Source organism: Saccostrea cucullata, unplaced genomic scaffold, assembly GCF_032062105.1.
Source record: "Saccostrea cucullata isolate Sc308-1 unplaced genomic scaffold, CSIRO_AGI_Scuc_v1 ctg87, whole genome shotgun sequence".
Lineage (NCBI taxonomy): Eukaryota > Metazoa > Mollusca > Bivalvia > Ostreida > Ostreidae > Saccostrea > Saccostrea cuccullata.
Genome location: NW_026932818.1, coordinates 380533 through 386532, shown reverse-complemented (window position 1 = coordinate 386532; position 6000 = coordinate 380533).

Sequence of the window (6000 nt, the reverse complement as noted above, 5' to 3'; positions counted from 1 at the left end):
GTAAAATTCTTTCAGATTTCCTCAGAATTTTATGTAATACAGATGAAATTTATAAAGTGATAAATATTTTTTTAATTAAAATTTTGCGGTGCTCCGGGTCTCCATTCCAAGTCTAATCATGAACCCATAATTTTAATTAAACATTGGAAATTAAATAAATTTTTATATTTTTTAATTCACATTTAGTAAAGGATTAGAAAAATGTCAATGATAAATATCAATGACACAACTTTTGCTAAATTTTTAGCTTTTCCACGAACTTTACAGACAACCCTCGTAAATGAGGTAAGTTGATCATTTGAGTTCAAATAGGCACGTTCTTTATAAAATTTTGCTGCAAGTTAAATCAATAAATAAATTAATGTCCTTTTCAAATATATTGTCTATTTATGAAAACTGTACTTCAAAGTTGATGGTGTCTTCCATTTCGAATTTAAAGGGTGCCTCGATGCAGGATTCAAAACGAATATTGTTAGCTAATACAACTTTCCCATTCTATCTACATTTCGAAATATACTCCACAGCCTTCACTTTTTTTCTCTTTTAACGGGGTGGTAAGTACTTAGGATATTTACAAAAATTCCGACAGATTGTTGGAATATTTGATCTCATAAACCTTCATAGATACTGTCAATATGAAAAAAAATCAAGCATCTTAACTTCAAAGCACTTTTGTGATCAAAAGCAACTTGGGGTTAACCAATGACAATGAACGTACATTTTTTAGTTCTTATTTTCTTTCAAGAGATGCTGTATGGGGTGTCAAAATTATTGGCTTCAATTTATCGTTGAAAAGGTAGCATGAGATGTTGAAAATCGTAGACGTAATGCAATTTATTTGGTTAAAAATTTTGTAATTGTAAATTTTCTGAAAGCTACTTGGAGTATATGGATCACTTCTGATTAACACATTTCTAAAATATGAGGTAAGTCCTGATGATTTTCCTTCACTGCTGATCTTTCACGGTAATCTAGAGGTTGGGTGCTCGTGTCGTGATCGGGAGTCCTGGTTTTGAGATCTCAAACTGAAATGACGGTATTATTTATATATACTTATTCCAGAAGTGATGATCAAAAATGATAAGGACTTTTTTTGCATGAAAAATTGATAAAGCACATAAGGGCTATACCTATTAAAGAGAGAGAAGTTTGGAACTTATTGTCTAAAAGATGTTTATTCAGGGCTTAATTGACCCTCTTTGGTACAAAGTCCTGTACCTTCCAATAGGGATTTTAAATCGAAAAAGTGGCAAAAGAACTATATGCGGTATTAACCAACATTTGCCCCCCAACATCAAACTTTGATGGAGTAATATTTAATTAAGTCCTTAAACAGGGGAGTATATGCTGACTTCAAAGCACTGAATAAATTCATAAGTAATGACGTCATATGTACGTAATGACGTCACAGATATGACGTAAATTTCAGTTTTTTATGAATTTTGCAGAAAAATGTACATATTTCGTCGATATTTTAAATGAAAGTCACCGAGCGCATGTGTGTTCAGGATTAATATTTTAATATAATGTGTAGAATGATAATATCAATGAAATATGTCAATATTGTTCCTGAACACACATGCGCTCTATAAATTCTCAAGCTTAAATTGTTGAAATTTTGTCCATTTTGTCCTCTTTCTGAAAAAGGATATAAAATCGGACTAGTTTGTGACGTCATAAAAACAGAAATTGTGAATACACTGCTCTGGAACTATAATATTTTCTGTTAACTTATATTTCTCGTACAATTTATTGAATTAAGCACATTTCAGGAAGTTTTCAAAATTTGACTTTTGTGGGGGCAAACATATGCAATATACCGCATATAGTTCTTTGGAAATATGTCACAATCCAGTTAAAAGGATGAGTAAAGAGGTACCCTTAAAGCTTATTCCCTATTGCACCATTATGAATCATTAGAATCACCAAATTCAAGATTGTTTTAATATAAAAAGGAACGAAAAATTTAGTCTGAGTGTGCATCATTTGAGAATTTTCCCCTTAATTTTGAGGAAAAAATAGTTATTTTTTTTTTATTAGGACAGGGTCCTTTTACAAGGTCTGGATACAAGGGTTATTAAGCCCTGCTGTCTGTACATGTAACGAAATAATATAGCAAGTACATATTATTGCGTCATAATACGATTTGAAATAAATTGCTTGAATTATTTATTTGCCAAATAAATGTCATAAATATATTCATGCTATTCTTTCGAATAAAAGAAACAATCTTAAGGTAAGTCACTCCTGAAATTTGTTAAATCAAGGATTTTTTGAGAAGTATATTTTGGATAAGTACTCAAAAAGTGTAACTCAAAATCGCAAAGAAAATAGGGGGTCAGTGTGCATCCGACTGATCTACGGTACATTTAAGTTGACCTTTTTGCACTTAAATTTCATCTCTTTGGTTAATTACTTTAACCCTTATTATATTTGATCAGATGTAAGCATGGCAATAAATATAATCTTATAGTTTGAATGATATTTATCATTAAACAAATCTTGCAAATTAATGCGCGTAAATTATTGTATGACCTTTTTGCACTAAAAAAATAACATATTTGGGGTATTAAAAAAAACTTAATAGGCAATAAAAAAAATTCTTATGTCAAACTTTTTACGACTTAAGTGCTGATCAGTCACAAGTATCGAGTAGTTTAAAATAATGAAAGAAAAAGGTGGGTTCAATGATGTTAATTTTGAAATATTTGTCAAAATATGCGATTTTCAGGTAAAAAAAAAATGGTGTAAATTTGATCTTGACTTCTTTAATATATTTTCATTTTTTGAAAAAGTTTGTTTAGGGAAGGTGTAAAACTTAGTCTAAAAATATTAATTAAGACCTATATTAAATATTTTTAGCAATATCAAAACGGAAAATATTCTCCGAGTAAAAGTATGTTAGGCTAAATTTCCATTACATTAAATTTTATAAATGTGCAGATTTGCAGAATTTTCTGCTAAATATCCTTCCACCAAAAGAAATAGTCCCTCATAAATCTTGCTTCTTTGTAGATTTTTGAGCAGTTTTTTCATTGAATGTTAAAAATATTACATTGTTGAATTTAAATATGTTATAAAAATTGAATTTTAATAAGTAGTTTTGAAGTAAAAGCTTCTGCGTGAACTTTTCTAAAAAGCTGACGAGTGACTTACCTTTTAAGAACTAAATTATAAAAATATCAAAAAAGAGATACAAAACACATTTTAAAATGTCAATCAATGCAATACATGTATATGCATAATAACGTTAATTGCATCTCCTAGTTTAGAGAAGGATTTTGTATTACGTTTAGACGTATAATAATTGTAATATCCTTACCCCTAAAAATTATCAACAATGCAGAATTTAAAAAGTATGTTAGCGAGAAATTGTTTCCTGGAAGTTAAAAAAGGTTTTTAGCTGGATCATTTTAGCCAGTTGATCGGAAGAGGGCAACCAGCTGATTTTCTTTAAAGAAGGCCTTATTTTTTTCTTCCTTGTTATTATCGTTTCTTAATTACATTTTGTATGACAAAATATGGGAAATATCGTAGTCAAACGCAAAATTTATGACTGAGGGAGACTCTTTTTTTTCTATTCAGAATACAAGTAACGACATACTTCTAAATCCTTTTATTATGTTTAATTTGATTTATACTTTTAGTAAGTGCATTCCTCGTCTGATGTAATTGAATGCATATACAGTGAAACCTGTCTAATACGACATGCACAGGGAGACAAATTTTGTGTCGGAATAGACAGGGTGTCGGATTGTACAGTGTTAAAAACAAGAAAAATACTGAAATGGGAAAGAAATTTAACGTCGGAATTCACAGTGTGTCGGATTATTCAGGTGTCGGATTAGACAATTTTCACTGTACATGTATCTAAGCTGTGATAATGTTTTTCTTTTAACACAGAAATTATATGGCTTGAAAAAAAATCATCAATATATGTACTAGTAATTGAAGAAACAAAAATTTGATCACTTTTGTTTTAGAAATTTTATATTTCTTATTGTTTCTTCATCAGTTCTGAGGTTAGAGAAAGTTTAACACCTCATTTTATCGGACATATCCCTTAATTTCTATCTACGATATCACAGCAGGATCATCAGAATAATCATGCATGTGCAGAATTGTTTTTTTTTTCTTGGAGCTCTTTATCCGAAATATGAAATTCCAAGAAAAATCCTTTGAATAATGTAAATTTCCTCAATATAAATCAAAATTATCCTCGGAAATTGATTTTTTTATTTTGTCTGAAAACCGACTACTAATATTTTCCTCTGGCTTGACAGTTGACATTCCAATGATCAAGAAGACAAGTGTGTCTGAGAGTTGCGTGTGGCATTCTGTGTACTGAATTATAATATCATTGTCGTTCATATGTCTAATGCACATTGTCTGTCAATCCACAAAAGAAAGAATTGTTATGAAATGCTAAAAATAGATAATACATCATTATTAAAAAAAAATTAAGTATTTATCTATTGTTTCTGAAACTTTAAAGCCTAAAATATTCTTTTTATAAATGACTCATCAACTTAAAAACAAAATGACAAACTCTGACAGGGTATACTTCTCATATTTTCGCTATATTCATATTTTTCATAACGGGATGCCTAATCTTCCATGGCACCTGATCCCACTTTTGATGTTTAAGAGGTCTGTGTTTCCTATGCTCCCGATTTCTATTGCAATGCTTGATTACTGTTTTTTATCTCCATATTTCATATTGCTCATGTATCATCGTTATTTTTTTTAAAAAAATTCAGAATCATATACATGGACTTACAAACGTTTTTTTCTATGCCCAAGCAGCAAAACATCAAATGTTGCAATCCTGACATAATTGAGTACGACAAGACACTTGACGCTCGTTGATACTGCTTGCGATATATATTTAAATGGTATATATCAGTAGTGTTATTGTTTTTCATTTTGAGAATACTTTTTTGACTTAAATTGTGTAACAGAGTTTTAGAATATATTGACTTAAATTGTGTTATAGATTTTTAGAATATATGCTGTTTGGCAACAATACATGTTTTCTGTTGCGCCCCTGGCTTAATATCCTTTTCAGCATCAGCAGTGACTGGAACAATCGAGATTACCATAATCCATTTTACATTGACTAATATTTTCCTAGAAGAAACTTTGAATACAATCATCAGATAAGTTTTTCCAAACTTGAAAGTAATCGAAAAACACGTTTTTAACATGATTATAATGCCAAGAAAGATATGGAGATAACGAACAGTGTTCAAGCTCAGAAGTTCATAAAACAATACAAAATAGAAGCGGAGCAAAATAATTATTTATTATCTTTTCTAAGAAATTATCTAAAACAATTCTTTTTTGTTTTTCATTACATTCTTAACTTTTTGGTTGCATTTCCTCAACCGAAGAACAAAGATTCTTCAATTATATACTATAGATAAATAAAGACGTAAGTAACTATATAAGCTTACTTTTGAAATACTGAAAGTTGGTAAATAATTCTGGAAAGGAATAGGCATACCTTAATCTTAAAAGCAGAACTCGTGTAAGTACATGTATTTGTTTATTGACTTTTAAGAATCATATTGCTAATTATTGATTTACCATTTAGAAATTAAATTATTAGAAAGGTATCTTATGTTATAATCAGAAATGACCACAGCCTTTTTTTCTTTATAGATAGTGTTTGGGGTAAATGGTGTAAACCATTTAATGTTAGTGTATGGGACACGTTGTCGGAGTCCATTCAAAATGCATATAGCGAGAAGTAACATATGGTCCGGCAAAGATCAATTTCTGAACGCGTGGATCTTTTCTGATCAATGGCGCAAAGATGGATAGATCTTCAAATTCGTTCAGGTAACTTTATATTGAAATGCATTTTATCTATCTCTTGTTCGCTACCAGAGTTAATTTCAATTTTTCTCTCTAATCATTCGGTTTTTTCTAAATGTCGAAGTGAATTTTTTTTAGTTTTAACTCAAGAAATTAAGAAAAAAATTACGTAAAAATTAT